We start from the raw sequence: 16,525 nt of genomic DNA on the forward strand, positions 1-16,525 counted from the left end.
CACATGGACCAAATCAGTGTCACCTGCAATCACTTTTTCCCTAATGAAGTGATAGTGTACCTCAATGTGCTTAGTCCTAGCATGATAGACAGGATTACTGGTTAGGAGCACACTACTCATGTTGTCACAATAGAGTGTGACAGGCCTGACTTCCTGCATGCCCAAATCATCAAGAAGCTTCATGAGCCATGCTGCCTCACATGCAGCTAGTGCAGCACCTCTATACTCTGCCTCAGTACTAGAGAGTGCAACTGTAGGTTGCTTCTTACTGCTCCAGCTGACCATACTACTACCAAGGGAAAATGCATACCCACTAGTAGATCTCCTATCATAGGTACTTCCTGCCCAGTCAGCATCTGTATATCCTGTAAGCTCCAAAGGCTTACCATGCTCATAGAATAGACCATAATCTAATGTAGCCTTTACATATCTCAAGATCCTCCTCACTGCATCCAAGTGCGGCTTCATAGGCTTTTGCATGAACTGACTAATCAGTCCAACTAAATAGGTAAGATTCAGTCTAGAAATGGTAAGGTAAATCAAGCTACCCACCATTTGTCTATACATAGTGACATTCTCAATCTCATGTCCAACATTTGCAAGTAGCTTAACATTTTGTTCCAATGGAGTGCTCAATGCTTTGCAATCCAACATACCATACTTGGTTAACATATCATGTGCATACTGCTTCTGCAACAACCAAGTACCATGAGGTGTAGAGACAACCTCAATCCCAAGAAAATACTTCAGATCTCCCAAATCTTTGACCTGAAATTTAGCATGTAACATTTCCTTGATCTCTCCAATTCCTATGACATCATCACCTGTAATGATCAAGTCATCCACATAGATGACTAATACTACATAACCAGATCTTGTCTTCTTTGTGAATAGGCTATGATCAGCCTTGCCCATAGTAAAACCAAGTTTTTGTAAGCATGCACTTATCTTAGCATTCCAAGCTCTAGGTGCTTGCTTCAGCCCACATAATGCTTTCTTCAATCTACACACATATGTAGGAAAATCTAGATGTGCATAGCCCTCGAGCTGATCCATGTATACTTCCTCAACCAAATCACCATTGAGAAAAGCATTCTTCACATCCATCTGATACATACTCCATCCTTTAGATGCTTCCAAAGCAATCACTATCCTCACGGTTGCCATTTTAGCAATAGGACTAAATGTTTCCTCATGATCAAGACCATATAGTTGTGCATACCCTTTTGCCACAAGTCTTGCCTTGTACCTTTCCAATGTGCCATCTCATTTTCATTTCACTTTGTATACCCATTTGCAACCAATAGCCATTTTTCCTTCAGGAAAATCAACCAAATCCCAAGTGTCATTTTCAGCCAATGCTGAATATTCCTCATCCATTGCCTTTCACCAATGATTATCCAAAATAGCTTCAGAAAACTTTGTGGGTTCCTTGAAGCTAGTGACTTTTGCCATATATGCATAGTGCCTCACTGTGTAGCCACTGTATGTAAGTCTATCCACAGGCTTCCTGACTCTTTCTGATCTCCTAAACTGAGGTGCAGTATGAGACTCTCCTCTCTCATGAGGTGGTATATATCTATGTCTCACACCAGGAGCCACAACTGATGGAATACCAAACTCACTATCCAAGCTGTCAGTACCAGGTGAATCATAACCACAAGTGAGTGGCCTTGTAACATCATCAAGTTTTCCTTTGCCTTTATCCACATCTCTCCCCCTCATTGACATACCCGTGTCAATGGAAAAAGATGCTGAAGTCCTCAATCTACCTGTCCAAGGACTAACTGATGTAGTAGCATCTTTAGAAGGCCTAGAAATTTCTGCACTTTCATTTGTACCTGCATGTACATAAGGCTCGTGAAAACCATACTCATCATTCATCACAGTGATCTTCTTCTCATGCCATGATTTCAACTCATCAAATACCACATCTCTTGAGACCAATGTCTCATGAGTAGAAGGATTGTAGCATTTGTACGCTTTCCTATCTTGTGCATACCCAAAAAAGATGGCCTTTTCTGCCTTTGGATCGAGCTTCTTCCTCTTTTCATCTGGAACATGTACATATGCCAAGCATCCAAAAACCTTAAGATGGCTGATGTCCGGCTTTATCCCATAAAGCCTCTCATAAGGAGTCACCTCATGTATACCTACTGTTGGTGTATGATTCATGACATACACTGCAGTCATTACAGCCTCTGCCCAATATACATTTGGTAGGATTTTCTCATTCAACATGGCTCTAGCCGATTCCATGATCACCCTGTTTTTCCTCTCTACCACACCATTTTGTTTTGGTGTGTATCTGCATGTCAATTGCCTTTTAATTCCATGAGCTGCCAAGAAGTGATCAAAGTCTTTAGAAACATATTCTCCACCACTATCAGATCTCAAGCATGAGATGTAGCAAGCCAATTCTTTCTCCACATGTCTCTTAAAATCCTGAAAAGCATCCATGACATCACTCTTATGCTTTAGCACATACAACCATGTGTACCTACTATAGTCATCTATGAATGACACATAGTAACATGATCCCCCAAGAGATGCATTCTATGAGGGTCCCCATACATCAGAATGCACAAGCTGTAATGGTCTAGTAGTAGTGCTTACATGCCTCATAAATGGAAGCCTTGATTGCTTTCCAAATTGACAAGACTGACATACATGTCCCAATTCCACATGCTTGAACTTAGGAAGTCCAAGTACAACTTGCTTATGCTGCATATTCTTCAACTTTTGAACATTTACATGTCCAATCCTTTTATGCCATATCTCAATGTCCCATATTGTAGCATTTTCATGTGAGTACATAGCAACATTCAATGCTAGAATTTTCGTATCCAATGTAAACATCCTGCCATTTCTTTTGCCTCTAGCAATGAGTTTGCATCCTTGACCGTACTCTTCAATGTAGCATCCATCTCTATTGAATCTAACTTGTAGATTTTGTTCAGCCATCTGTCCCACAGAAAGCAAGTTTTTGGTTATGGAGGGTACATGTAATACATCATAGAGACTCTTTTTCCTGTCACCATGCATCATCAAGGGAACAGTACATGTATGCATAATGTCATGTTGTGTATCATCCCCTGTGCAAACATATCCATGAGCACCTTCTACCAATGTGTCAAACCACTCTCCATAAGGAGTCATGTGGTTACATGCCCCTGAGTCTATATACCATACATCATCTGCTTTTTCGTGTACAAGCAACCCTTTCTTCACATGTTGCATTGCAAACAACCTATCATCCTCCTGCATACCACTAGAAGAAGCATAATTACCATGTTGCTTCCCTCTTGCTCTCTAATCATTCTACTTTTTGTAGCAATCCTTAGCTACATGCACGTATTTGCCACAATAATGGCAATTCTTATTTGCATTTGATTGCTGTCCATGACTCATTTGAGGCTATTGCCAAGTGCCTCTTCCTCTAGATGAATAACCTCCTCTTCCACGAGCATTTGAGGCACCTCTATTTGCTTGAGGCTGCCTATTTTGCTATCCAGTAGCTTGTTGTCCACGGGCTGCATATGCATTTCCAGCACCTCTTCCTCGAAAATTTGATCTTCCTCTTCCACCTCTACCCCTTTGATTTGAGTAGAAGACGCTGTCCCTATTGTTTTTAGACCCACTGGAACTTGTATTAAGTCCAAGTTTCACTTCTTCATGCAAAAGAAGTGCTACAAGTTCATCAAAGTCAGGCTGCTCCTGACGCACTGAAATGGAAGTATCAAACTGCTTATATTCCTGTCCAAGTCCACGGAGGGTAGTAGCTACCAAATCATCATCCTCAACTTCAGCTCCAATTTAGCCTAGTTGTTCTGCAATGGATCTGATCTCACTGACATAGTCCTCAATAGACCTTCCATTCATGGATGTGGCTGAATTTTTGCTTCAGTTGTGTCTTTCTTGCATGAGTGACATGCCCATAATTCTTCATCAATAAGTCCCAAGCAGCTTTTGGGGAAGTACAATTTGCAATTTGCATAGCCTTTATGTCTGACACACATAGTGACAACCAATGCAAGACCTTGCTGGCCTTTTCCAACCAAGTCCTATGTGTCTTCAACTGATCCTGTGTTGGAGGTCTATCTTCCGGTAGCTTGGGCTCATCTTCAAGACATGTGACTAGGTCCCAATAGCCTCTTCCAATTAAAAAATTAGACATCCTGAATTTCCATAGAACGAAATTGTTGTAGTCTAGCTTTTCACCAACTATCTGAGTGATAGTATCCTTCTCTCCTGTGTATGCCATTTTAAAACCTTAAGCTTTGCAAAACCAGTCAATTTTCCAAAATGCCACATGCAATATACTTCAATGACCTATAGTGCAACCAGTTTTTACTGTAAAACTGCAGCAATAACCACTATTGCATTTTTAGACAGTACATGTGCTTCTGTTTCCATTCAACTACAGTTACAATGCATCAACAACTTTGCATAACCAATAGATTTTAGTTCACAACAATATCATACATTCTGAACTTATTCCAGTTCAGCTCATTTCAGACTCCAATTGCACAACATAAGTATCACTGCTCATACATTTTCCAACCTCCACTCTCAGCAATGGCTACCATTAATCACTACTAGTGCATAAGAGAGCATCAAGTACAGATATTAAAGTTTCACTTGATACATTCACTGTTGCTCTGCAGAATTTGTCTCCAACAAAGCTTTTACATGCATCAACAATGGGTATGTATCCAATGCACCTGTAGGTATTATCTATTATGGCAAATCTGAACCATCTCCACCACTGACAAGCTTAGGATTATGTGCAAGGATTTGCAAGTATCCATATTTGAAGTGTCAAACTGAGCACTGTTCAGTCAAGCATACATGACATGTACATTCTGGGTTAGTAGCCACACTGAGAGCCATGGAAAAACTGCAATTCTTTCTTGCTCTACATTTCTCTATTTATGCCTTAGCACCTCTTTACAAGTGCAACTGAATAAATCGTGAACTTGTCATCCGTTTATTAGCAACATTGTACTACTTCTGCTATCACAGAGACTATTGAAATGGAGATCCAATCTTCAAAAAGCATTCTGAATGGCAATACAGAAGGTGTACAAAATCCAATCTCGAGCATTCATATATCCCAACTCTTAAAGCTTGGTAAAACTGGTTCTTATGATGTCCAATTACAATTGAAGACAAAGACACATGTGCCTATTCTTTTCTTGTAATGCTGCTATGTTGAGCACCACAGATTTCCAAGACACAGAAAATTTCATTTAGTTATGGCATCCTTCTTTGCCTGCAATATCCTACTTCCAATCAATGACACAGAGGCAAAACATTCATCCTAGAGTGAAATGGACAATCCTTCAGTGAAGAACCCTTTCCGTGAGCTTTGCAAAGGTTCTTAACAATTGCATGACTGAGGAAGATTCACAGCTTCTTCTGGAAAATAGTTTCCATGCACGGGCTGTTTTCTTGAAGCAAGAGATGGCTTCTTCCTGTATTGCTTGAATGAACATTTATTCACACTTTCCAAATCCTTTTGTGCATTCTCGACTTGATTGCAGAGCTAGAGTTGTGGTATATTGTGCGAATCCGAGTTGTGGTTTATTGTTGGAATCTATTGCCTCTGCATTTGTCGTTAGTTTAGCCTGCATGATATGAGTGATCCTGTAATTTGTATGAAATCGGATGTTTTGCTTCATTAGTCATTGTTCTGTTGCCTATGGATTGGCTTTATCTGGATTAACAATTGAACAGAGAACCAACGGATGACATTACAAAGTGGAGAATTGCCAGGTTTTTTATGCCAAGGCGTGCAGCAGATATCGTTGGTATGAACAGCTGATTGCCTTGTTATTTTCAAGCTGGGGTGCCTTGCCAGGCCTACATTTTCTGCATTCGGTCCAGCTTAGCTAGAGCTTCTACGGCTCCCTGTCCTGCGTCGGAATGGTAGAATATTTGGTACGTTGGGGTTTGATCAGCAGGTTTCCCTCTGTCGCGCACATACGGTTCTATCATTTGGCTTCATGGAGCCATGCTTCTTCCTTACAGCTCTGATACCATATTCACATTTTGAGAGAGAGAGGTAGACCATGACAAAGGCACAGGCACTAAGGGTAGCAGACATGCTCCCTGTCATCCACTCCTTTTAACACACAGTCGCACACTAAAGTCAGCTGTGTGTACAACACACATACTAAGATCAATTGACCTAGATCTAATCATGGTTAAGTCAATGTGACTTAACCTTATTCACTAAGGTAAACAACTGACAAAAGACTAATGATCTTGAGTCTCAACAGAAAAGGCCAACCACGGGAATGATGTTTCACTCGACAGCTTGCGGGTCAGTTGGAGCTCTCGACACCCCTTACTAGGTCTATAATGGAGTTGAAGACCTCCGTGGCCCCCAACATCTAGGCATGTTGGGAGATCCTATTCTAGATAAATGATTGAATTTGTGGTGCCATGAGATTTGGACGAGTTACTTCTGCAAGGTAGAAGAGATACTTTTGTTGGATAGAAGGGATACATAATTTCTCATGTATGGGTAGGAGTTAAAGATTAACTTGAAGATAAGTTAAGGAACTTGTTTGAACTTGTTTGTCAATAGATTGCTTGCTCTGCTTTCGTATCTGTGCTATAAGTTATGCGAACGAACCATGTTCCCTAAAAGGCTTAATTAATGAAGCTAACTTTAAGTGTCACACATAAATTTGGTAGGACCTAATTAAGAAACTAAAGCTATTAAGGAAAGCAGGTGGGTGGAACCCCCGATAGGTCCATCCTACGATAGGGTGGTCCCACAGAACTAGGAGGCTTCTCACAAGATTTTACCGTCGTTCGACCTTTAGATATTGTTAGGTTAGAGCCGATTCATGACGTTTTAGGGGACCGGAATGTTGAGATATCGAGCTCCACTCGTGATATGCCAGGGTGACCGTTGTGCATTTATGTCACCGACGTGTCAGTTACAGATGCGGTTGGTACACCGCCCATGAATAATAGCTACATGATAGCTATCCTTATCTACTCTAGTTCGTGGCTCAGTTAGTATGCCACCTTAGTTAGTTGTCTTTGGTTTGAAACCCATATATAGGGTTCTTCTATTTCTTTGTATGAGAGTTTTTTTGGCTTACACAACTAAGAAGAGAAAAATTGTTTTCAGCCTCCACCTTTGTGTGTATTCCCCCATTGTGCAAGCAAGAAAGCTACAAGTGAGACTCCTTCCTTCTCTCCCACAATCTTGACATGGTATCAGAGCCTTGTTCGTGGTAAGGAGCTCAAGAAAGCAAGCCAAGCTCGCGGTGTTCTGGTAAGAGGAGTAGTGTTGCTTTCATTTTCTGTTTTGGGAGCAGATCTCTGCAGGTAGCACAGTCGGAAATTGCAAGAGTACATTGTCTCAGGTTGAGATGCCCTTCGCGGTGAAGCAAGAGGGCAATATATGCTGCGGGAAAGAAATAAGCCTGTCGACGGAAACCCTAAACAAGGCGACAAAGGAACGCAAGTTTTGGATCCTGCCATGGAAGGGGGACCTTTGAAGCCCGTAGAAAGTAAAGCCGATAAGGAACCACCAAAGAAGAAGGTGAAAGTTAAGAAAGAGGCAATAAAGCCAGTTCAGTGACCTAAAGAGCGGATGGTTTGGCGTGAAAAGCGAGCTCTATCAAACTATCATGAATTCGATTTGGCGGGCTCTCTTTGTGAAGTCAAGCCGGATGTGAACCTCTTACAGCTTATTAAGCTTTCCCCAGGAGTACGCAAGAAATTTAGAAAGATCCTACATACCGGGTATATTGTAGAACCTTTGGGTATTGCGCGAGTTGGTGATGACTGGTTCGAGCATGCTGAGAAGCATTGCCCAAGGGTTGCAGCCTATGTCGATGGGATATTAGTAGATTATGCCATTGTCGACACGGGATCATCTGTAACATTATGAGTTCTGAACTGATGGAAAGGTTGGGTCTTGCGATTCAGAAAGATACCTCCACAATTCTCAGAATGGCAGATGATAGTTTGAGACAGCCGGAAGGCTGCATTACTAAGGTCCATGTTACTGTTGCAAATGCAGAATGCATGTTGGACTTTAGGGTGATTCGTTTTGCAGGCCGCCCAAGATATCAAGTATTACTTGGACGACCTTGGATCTTGCAAGCGGACTGCCAAGTAGATATACCCGCCGGTCGACTGATATTCGGTAGAGGTGCCCAGCGTGTGGTAGTTGATGCTTATCCTGAGTCTCCGCAGAGTGAGAGAGCTCCTCTATCTTCTACAGAATTAGAGACATTAGAAGATTTATCTACCAGTGAGACATCATCGAGTGATGAGTCTAAAGAGGGATCCACCACAGAGGACATCTATCAGATCACTTTGAACGAGCCGATAGAGGGCCAAGATCGTATAAGAGATGCAGATGTTATCGAGCTAGACCTTGGTACGCTTGATGATTCGCGGCCAATCAAATTAGGTTCTATGCTCAGTACAGCAGAAAGGGAGGACTATGTGGCCTTGATCCAGGAATTCCGTGATATCTTTGCCTGGAGTTATGATGAGTTGAGAGGCATTCCTCCTAGTCTTGCTGTTCATACAATTCCGTTGAAAGAGGGCAGTCGTCCTATACGGCAGAAAGTAAGGCGTATGCCTTTCGAATTGAGGGACGGCCTGTTTGAAGAGTTACAGAAGCTTCGAGAAGCGGGTTTGATTTTTCCTGTGCAACACACGGAATGGTGTTCGCCAGTTGTGATTAGAAAAAAGAAGAATAATCAAATCTGTTTATGTGTAGACTTTAGAGAGCTGAATAAGCAGACAGTTAAGGACTACTACCCGTTGCCATTTATTGACCAGATTTTGGATCAATTAGCGGGTAGGGAGATATATTCGTTTATGGATTGCTTTGCAGGATATAACCAAATGGCAATTGCAGAAGAGGACAAGTTGAAAACAACTTTCATTACTGTATTTGGTACTTTTGCGTACCATGTGATGGCCTTTGGTTTATGCAATGCGCCTGGTTCGTGGCAACGAACAGCAGATAAGACATTCGGTGACATATCCCCTGAAGAGTTGAAGGTGTTTATTGATGACTTAGGGGCTGCCACCTTGAGAGAAAGGCAGTTGATCATTCTAAGAAAATGCTTTGAGCGCTGTAGAAAATTTTGCATCGCCCTAAACCCACGGAAGTGTGTTTTTGGAGTACCTTATGGGCTATTGCTGGGTCATGTGGTCAGTTCGGTAGGAATTGCGACAGACCCCGAGAAGGTTAAAGTTATAGTTGCCATGGGTCCACCACGCACTCCGAAGGAGGTGCATAGCTTTCTGTCTTCGGTTGGTTACTACCGTAGATTCATCAACGCCTTAGCAGAAAGAGCGTTGCCGCTTACAAATTTATTGTCCTTTAGCTGTTCGTTTGTATGGGGTGACCCTTGTAAGGTAGCATTTGAGGATGTGAAACAAGAGCTAGCAAGAGCGCCCGTTTTAAAAGCACCTAAAAGAGGTGAGGTGTTTTATATATTTTCAGCAGCCACGATGTATAGTATCAGCTGCTGTTTAGCCCAAATTTGGGAGGAGAAGTGGTACCACCCGATTGCTTTTGCTAGTCGGAAGCTGGGGGTATCCAAAATCAATTACACCTACATGGAGAAGCTGTGTCTAGCGATGGTCTTTGGGGCCAAGAAGTTCAGGCATTACATTCTCTATGAGAAAGTCGTGCTTTATACGAAGGCGGAGGGACTTCGACTATTGATGAATAAGTTACAGCCGCCTGATCGTTTAGCGAAGTGGTTAATCACTTTGCAGGAATTTGATTATGAAATCAAGAGTAAGCCACCAAGGTTGCAAGGCATCGTGGAATGTCTTATGGACTTTGGGGAACCGAAAGAAGCTGTGGCTGAAGGTAGTGACATGGAGTTGTTACTTAAGATAGATACGGCATCTATTCCCTCCTGGTATGCTGCAATAACGCATTATTTATCAACAGGAGAGGCGGGATCCGAATTATCTAAAGCTGAGAGAAGGAAAATTAAGCAGCAAGCGTTAAAGTTTGCCTTGATCGCAGGTACATTATACCGGCAAGGGGTTGATGATATCTATCGCCGATGTGTGATGCCTGACGAGGTACCATTCATTTTGGAAGAGTGCCATGATTCTGCTTGCGGCGGCCATTTTGCTGGACGGCTTACAGCACAAAAGGCTTTGAGAGCAGGTTATTGGTGGCCTGCCATCTTCCAGGATGCGTTTGCGTATGTTAAGCGATGCGATATTTGCCAACGGCATGATAGTCGAGAGAATAGGAAACGACCACTCACCCCTATTATGGCGATACTTCCATTTGAGAAGTGGGGAATAGACTTTTGGGTCCTATTACTCCGTCGTCGACTACGCAAAAGAGGTACATCATTGTCGCAACTGACTACTTCACAAAGTGGTCAGAAGCACGTGCAACAAGGAAAGATGATGCTAAAGAAACTGCTAGTTTCCTTTTAGAGCAGATAATATGCCGGTTTGGTCCGCCGAAAGAATTAGTGTCGGACCGCGGAACCCATTTCCTGAATAAGGTGATCAAAGGTTTGACAGAGATGTGGCAAATCAAGCATAACAAGACAACCCCATATAATCCACAAGCCAATGGTCAGGTTGAAAGTACCAACAAGCAGCTTGTGGGCATCCTGTCCAAAATTGTGTCGGAAAAGAAACGGGATTGGGATAAAAAGTTATACGTGGCAGTGTGGGCCTATAATACGACTTTCAAACGAGCCACTGGCCATACCCCGTTCAAGTTAGTATATGGGGAGGAGTGTGTCTTGCCTTTAGAGATTGAGCTGCCAACTATTCGGTTTGCGATCAATCATTCTTTGAGCGATAAAGACGCACTTTTTGAGCGCTTGACGACACTGGCACATTTAGATGAGCTTAAGTTGCAGAGCTTATTGCACCAAGAAGTGGCGAAGCGCCGAATGAAGCAGCTACACGACCTCAAAGCCAAGAAATACACCTTCAAGAAAGGACAGCTTGTTCTGTATTATGACGCATGACGAGAATTATTTCCAGGCAAGCTAGAACCCAAATGGGATGGGCCCTATAGGATTGTTAGGATAGGAAAGAATAAATCTACAGTGTTGTTAGCTGACCTTGAGGGGATAGAATTTAAAAATAAGGTTAATCTTAATAATATTAAACCTTATTATTTCTGACTGCACTAATGCTATGACTGCCTTGCAGGTCTAGGAGAGATCAATCAAACATCTGCAAGGAAATCGTGATAAAGGTTGATGGGTCGTCTGATCCCTTATTTAGAACACCCATTTTTAGAACAGAGGTATCATCAGGGAAAACTCATTTGGTGGAGCAAAGGATACAAGGTGATTGAGCAAGAAGGCGGGACATTTATTTGGGAGATCAAGGTCTTCTGCCATCACTGCCTACAAATTTTGACAAGTATCCCTGTTGAATTCAATGATGATGGAGGGATGGAGCCTACAATCCACCCGTTGAATATGCTGAATTTCGATTACCATAATTACGAGTAGAGTTCAAGATGGTGGGATATGTAAACCCTTTATGGACGTACACCTTGTACTTTGATGGGGCGTCCAGGGGTCCATGCAAAAAAGGAAGTGTAGGAGTTGTCATCCGAGACCCCCGACGACGCATTGTCATGAAGTTAGCTGTTTATCTCGGGGTGAATTTTACCAATAATATGGCCGAATACAAAGCCCTGATAATGGGTTTGAATATTGCAAAGAAGGGTGGTATCCGTCAATTATTGGTGAAAGGGGACTCTCAGTTGGTTTTAAATCAACTCAATGGGACGTACATGGTACGGAACCCCATCCTTTGTATGTACCATCATACTGCCTTAGCCCTGCTAGACGAATTCGATAGAGTGTCTTTTCAGCTGATTCCACGGAACTGGAATCAGTTTGCCGATTCATTGGCTAATTTTGCGTATGAAGAAGACCTCTTCTTTAATTGTGGCCCCTGTCCCGATATATCTATTGATGGTGAGACAGGACCTGGTCGTTTGTGGGGTATGCTTTCTAAACATGCCCTCTTTGGCAGACGATGGTTGCTTTGGGTGATGCAAAGGGTAAGCGAGACTCATCTGCCTTTATTATCATGTACCCACAGAATGGTTAGTCGACATGTGATGCGAACACCTCTTGCGGTATACGCAGGAGGGATAGGTCATAATCTCATGCACCTAGTTTAGGGCTACGAGCCTTTGTTCCCCTGGGAATGGTATGCTTTGATGTCTATCATGGTTGTTTCCAGGAGGATGTTATGCATAGTATTGTTTGATTTCATTAGGCCAAGTGGGCCGATTCAGTTTTCTAGCAAAGACATGTATGATTTCATTAGGCCAAGAGGGCCATTTCCCTGTCTAGTGCGGGTGCGTTTAATTGGGTTTTTGTTTTAGTGTTGTGCTGGACAGATTTCGTGGTTCGTGGACTTTGGTGAAGCTTGGAGGGAGCCTTTGTCGCGGCATCGATGGAAACTTCTTGTGGCCAATCCAGGTGATACCTCTCCTTTATGAGTATCTTTCTTTCCTGTTATATTTGTATTTGTACTTGTCAAGGGGGTACATTTTGTTGGGGACCGGCAACCAAGGCATGAAGTCCCAGGTTTAGGCTAAGTATGTTTGAGGGAGGTCGGAGTAGTCATTGCCTCCTGTAAAGACATTGTCAGGCATCGAAAGACCTGTTTTAGAAGGCAGCCCTAATGGCCCTGTTCTGCTAGCCTGCTAGGCAGCCGTTCTAGGAGTCCTTGTTAGTAGTGAGGCAGTTAGGGAAGCCTGACAGAAGATAACAATGATGATGCCAGAAACTCTGTACATCTCAAAAGATGAATATAAATGCGAAGGTGTGTAAAAAGGGGTTCTAACCCCTATCACAGAAAAGTAAAGAAATGAAAGGATATAAGCAGTTGATCATTGCCTTGCGAGGGCCTGGCAGGTTCCTGGGGACGAGTCAGACCCGGGGCCGATACCTTGTCTTCCTAGGGGTGGCTTCTTGCTGGAAAAATAATGATAAAACAAGGATGGTTGGAGCGAAAATAAAAGTGAGCGTTAGAAAATGATTAAGTGTCGCCTTGCGAGGGCTTGGTAGGTTCTTGGGTGCCGAGACAGGTCCTGAGACCGATGCCCTGTTCTCCTTGGGTCACTACGCTCAGCTCCCTCCTTTTTACATGCCCAAGTCTGTTCATCCAATATAAACTCTAAAAGAAGACATGTACTGAAAGAAAATACTCTTTGATCAGGCTATAGGAGTCCTCGCCTTGCAGGAGCTCCTAGTGGGATTGTCTTTAGTTGGTCAGTAGTGCAGACTACCACTTAGGGCAACCTCTTTGATATGTTTTTTTTAGTTTGGCTATGTTGGAGCAGCTGGTTAGTGACTCACTTCGGATCTTCTATTAGATGATGCTAGGCCTATTCCTTGTGGATGTCATGCCTTGGTTCTGTCCAGGGGTAGGGGGAGCATTGTGCTGAGTTTTATTATATATTTGTTTTGTATCAGTTTGATGCTTCTTTGGTTGTTTATGTGCAAATATGTTCGTGGGTTCGACGGACTGAGTCGTCCTATCCCGTGGTCGCCAATGAAGGATGGATTTTAGGCCCCGGAACGTGCCTAAAAATAGGAGAAAAATGTGGAAATGCGGGGGAAAATGCTCAACCACAAAGGCGGCAGCTCGACCTAGGACGATTTTAAGCATTAAGTGCTTGACGGGCGCCCGTACGACACTTCGAGAATTTTCATAATTTTTCCGTGCGCCTGTGCCAGTCAGTGGAGCTGCCGGTCAGTGTGGGATGTCGAGACAAGTTCATAGAAATTTTCAGACTGACGATCGGAGTCCGTACGGGGAAGATGGCCCGAAACCGGCCGGGGTGCCCAAAAGGGGGCCCAAATTGGGAAATTCCAAAAGGTGTAAGAGAGGGGGGGTGACCTTTGGCACCCCCCCCCTTCAAAAAACGTGATGTAGGGGGGGGGGGGGGGGGCGCTGTTTTTCAGCCGCCGAAAAAAACGCGCCCCCCCAATCATGATGAGGCTTGACACACAAGCCATGAAGATGATCATGCCAGGCTTCTGCATCAATCCTACGCTCCGTATCGCCGGTCTCCGCTCCCGCAATGGTGGACTGTAGAGAGAGAGAGAGAAAATCAGTCTTTCTCTCTCCTCCTTCTCTCTCCTCTTAACCCCCGTTCGTGCATGAAAGAGTAGAATGGAAATGGATGGCCGGATGGATGCCGATTCTTGACGAGACTGAAGGGCAATGCCAAATCATTGTAGATTGCTGATTCCAAGCAGAATTCATGGTTGGAAATCAATCGTGGGACGTGCCAAATTTAATGGAAAAACCCGCAAGACACGGTAATAATTGTTTTTACAAAGAAAATGGCCTTTTGATGCAAATTTGGTTGATAAAAATGTGTTCATATGGATTGAGTTTTGAGTATGTCGTGCTTTGAGTTGTTTTCTGGCTGTTCATCATTTAAAAATCAGAAAAAACATGTGGGGGATAGCAGAAAATGGAAAACCGAGACACGAAAAACCATAAAAATGAAGGAAAATAGGGTTTTTTGGGCTAAAAATGATGCAATAAATTAATCCACACCTACTAAAATTCTTTTTCTGCTGAAATGAACTAAGGGCCATAGCCCATAAACTGAACTTAATTTTCAGCAATTAAAAAATGGGAGAAAATGGGAAAAATTGCAAGAAAATGGTGGAAAAACCCTAAAAAATAGGGAAAAATTATATTTTGGGCTTCGAAAAATTAGGAAAATTATGAGTAATGTCCGTGAATGTATAGTGAGGCTGAGGCATGAAGATTTGCTTCAGATCAGCCTTGCTTCCGTGTTTTAGTTTGGTTTTGTCCGCTTTTGATATGAACTTTAATGGAAAAAGCCGTAAAATGCCATGCAACGAAGCATACAATCGTTAGAAAGAAACCATGAAAGGGATGTTTTTGCACTTGTGCACGATACTGTTTTGCTAAATGTTTGAGCACTAGGCATCCACCAAATGCATGCAGCATGACAAAGAATTTAAAAGTATCATCAGCTCCTGGACATGCATTGCAATTGGTTTATGAGGACATGACCTACGTTGAGAGGCAGTGAGATACCCATGCTGTAGGCTAGTCGTGGGATCCTAAAGGGGAAATCAAGTAAGGACAATGGTACATTCCTGGACACGTTTATTTGGTACCTTGAGCGACGTTTGTGCGGAATGTCTAAGTGTTGAGCGACGCATCGAGGGGCCAATCCCCAAGGTGTAGGAGAGTCGCAGAGGGTTGACGGCATTCAGCCATAGGAGGAACCCCATGTGTATGTGATTCGAGGCTTTTGGCTATGTGAAAGGGACTCCCTCTGAGGAGTAGTGGGCTAGGATCAGTTGGACTACAACGTATTACAAACGCAATGTTCAGGAAGGCAGAGATTTTGATAGACGCTCCTGGCCGTGAGGCCGAGGGGTTGTCTTGTGCGTAGTGACGAGGTCCGGCTAGTGCATGAGCCAGTGCAGGCCCGTTTTTTGGTCCGTCAACTCTCTGCAGCAAAAAGGATATAGATGCTATAACCCTTCTACTCTTAAGTTTACAGTGAGCAGAGATGTTGTTTTTGATGAGATGAGTAGCTGGTATAAACCAGTAAATGTGATTGATGATGTAGATGCACAAAATGGTAATGCTGCACAGAATTCACAGCAGGAGTCACAAAATATTAGTGGACCTGGAGCATCCTCTAGCAGTGGTTCACATTCTTCGCCATGGACAGGCAGATTGAGATCAGGAGAATCTCCTCAAAGCAATGCAGATAGTGGTATGCAGGTTTCACGAAAAGGAAAAGAGAAGGTAGATCAGCCCATGTTTGATGTGAATGCAGGTCACTCTTATGTGGATGGTGAATCCAGTGGCTCAGAACAGAGCATTGATGATGAGTTGGGTATCCCCTCTATTGTTACACCTAGAGTAAGGAAGACCAGGGATGTTTTGAGAGCATCTGAAAGTGAGCCTACTTTGCGTAGGTCTACCAGAGCTAGGTATCCTGTGGATGGGCTGAAATATGATGGATTTACAGCCATTCACTATGCATATATGGTCAAAGTGATACAGGAACCAGAACCCACTTCTTTTGAGCAAGCCATGGGAAAAGAAAAATGGGAGAAAGCCATGGATGAAGAAATGGATGCCTTGGAAGCAAATGCTACATGGAAATTAGTACCTTTGCCTAAAGGTAAGAATGCAATTGGCTGTAAGTGGGTTTATAAGGTGAAGCACAATGCAGATGGTTCTGTGAACAGATACAAGGCAAGATTAGTAGTCAAGGGGTATGCACAAACACATGGCATTGACTATGAAGAAACATTCAGTCCGGTTGCAAGGATGGCAACCGTAAGAGCAGTCATTGCTATGGTTGCATCAAAGGGATGGTATTTACATCAGATGGATGTAAAGAATGCCTTCTTGCATGGTGAGTTGCAAGAAGAGGTCTATATGGAGTAGCCACCAGGTTATGTGCATGCTGTTCATCCTGAGTTTGTTTGCAGGTTGA

The sequence above is a fragment of the Lygodium microphyllum genome, chromosome 3 (genome assembly GCF_053477565.2).
Source record: "Lygodium microphyllum isolate KBCC chromosome 3, Lygodium_microphyllum_v1.1.10, whole genome shotgun sequence".
Classification (NCBI taxonomy): Eukaryota; Viridiplantae; Streptophyta; class Polypodiopsida; order Schizaeales; family Lygodiaceae; genus Lygodium; species Lygodium microphyllum.